The sequence below is a fragment of the Monopterus albus genome, unplaced genomic scaffold (genome assembly GCF_001952655.1).
Source record: "Monopterus albus unplaced genomic scaffold, M_albus_1.0 scaffold62.1, whole genome shotgun sequence".
Lineage (NCBI taxonomy): Eukaryota > Metazoa > Chordata > Actinopteri > Synbranchiformes > Synbranchidae > Monopterus > Monopterus albus.
Genome location: NW_018127942.1, coordinates 1,354,415 through 1,356,718, shown reverse-complemented (window position 1 = coordinate 1,356,718; position 2,304 = coordinate 1,354,415).

The window sequence follows — 2,304 nt, the reverse complement described above, 5'->3', positions numbered from 1 at the left end:
ACTTTGTGTTAGTTGTTTTGCTTACAACAAGTAAAGAACTTGTCGCTACCTCGGTTCGTCTGGTTTTCTAATTGAGTTCACCACGACCTTTGTTTGGCATCTGTACATGCCAAACCTGACAATATGCCCATAGTTGTTATTTTAATTTAATAAATTTTAATGTTTTCTATGGAGTTTTTAAGAAGCCTCATGTTCACACAATTTGAGGTGTTTTCATGTCTTTTCCCTGTCAGATTACACTAGCACACATCATGTGGAGCTGTATTGTAACGTATGGTGTGTGCAAGTGATGTTTGCCAGTTTGTTTGCCCCACTGCCATACACGGTACTGTGTTGTTCTCATTCATATTGCCCCCAGCACTCAGTCTCCTGTTTTATCTATGTGTGGCAGCTATACCCTTTCCTTTTGCTTTGTTACTCGGCTGTGTAGAATGAAGAAAAAAATGTGAAGAGCACATCAAATGACCATTCGGTGCAAGTGAAGTATACATAAAATGGGCAATTCAAGCCTGTGAAGTGAACATCAGTTGCTCAAATGTAGTGATCACGTAACTGAAATGAATGTGAGTTTAGAAATACTTCAGACAACAGCACTTTCAAGGTTACTTATATTTCTTACAACTTTAAAATATATTTAAAGTGTCACCTTTTATAAATGTATGTCAATGTACACTAAACTTCATATGTAGACTATATGTGTAACTTGGGTTAAAGAATGGAAGTGAGCAGAAAAGACCCAGCCTGACTTTTCCTACCCACCCTACCATGTGGAGATGAAGAGATACTCGATAAAGTGATATGAGCCAGAAAGGAGAGGAAGAGAGGGCATCTTTGGCATGGCTGGAGCCCCCTTCAGTGTGTGAGGGTCCTGGGGCCCTTTAGACAGGCGCCACCCCAGCAGGGAAGCAGAGACAATCATGCAGCACCAGATTCAATGCACAGAGATGGAGGGATGGAAAGAGATGAGGAGAAAGAGAGGGGAGGTTTGGGGGGCAGCGGGTAGTGGGACAAAGAGCACTGTTGAGAAAGGTGGAGGACGTGACAAGTAGACGAGCAGAAAGGTCCAAGTAAAAATGAGAAGAGATGCTGGATAAAAGAATTGAAATAAGGGAGGACAGAGAGGGAGGAAATGACAGATCAAGAGGAGGCGAGAGAAGAAGGAGAAAAAGGAAGAAAGAGCAAGCAAAAAAGAGATATCATATATTCCCTCTGTAACAGTCTTTATCACCAGCACAGATCATGGTGTATGAACAGTGATCCAAGTCAACCATCTGCTGAGGCTAGATAAGCCTGGGAGAGCTGGGTATTGAGCTGTCACTCAGGGAGGAGCTCGGAAAAAGAAGGAGAGGAGAGGAAGGAGAAACAGAAGAAAAATCCAGACTGAATGCAGAAGCAAGATCGGTAGGGAGGGAGGAAGGGAGGGAGGGAAGGAGGGGTCTGTGTAAGGTAGGAAAATTCAAAGTAGAAGATTTGTGCAGACTGGAGATCGTCCATCTTGTTAGAGGAAGACTTAACGTTAAATAGATGTCCAGCCTCGTCTTGCCTAATCTTGAAATGTGAAGAATAAAATAAGGCCATTTTTGTCAGACTACATACTTATACACACACTACTACATGGACACACACTTCCATTCACATCAACACAACTAATGATGCTAATGACAACATGGAACTGTTTGTTGTCACTGACCCACATATTCCCAGCACAGCTACAAAATTAGGCTGTTTGCTTTTTTGATTTTCTTCACACTTCACCACACACACAAGCTATCATGGCAAAGTGTGTAGGAGGTTTGTGATTAGACACCTCTTCTAGCGGGGAGGATCCCAAACCTGGAAGATGGGTTATGAGTTGGTTTAGTTTATGTGCAGATGATTATGTTAAATCCCATTGAAACAGACCTCTGTCACCCACTTACTGCATCACTATGAATGACATTTTTCTCCTGTGTGTGAGAAAGACAGACAGTTACGACGTCTCACAGGTCATATACTGGGTGATGTGTTTCATCGTTCACTCAGTGTAGTGTTCTTAAGCCCAGTTCAATACACGCACGAATAGTTTGATACTCTGATAGTACGGTGGCGTGAATTCAGGCAGGGAGGGGGGGTCAGGCCTGGGAGTTGGGGCTAGGAGGGGATTAGCTGAGGTCAGTTGGATCATTTTACAGCCGGAGGACCCCCCTACACCCCCTCTACCCCCTTACCCTTTGCAGTCTCCTGGACAATGAGGATTAAACTCCTCTTGTTCCTCAACTCTGAAAAACGGCAGGACCACAAAGACATTATTCCTCCTGGGTCTTC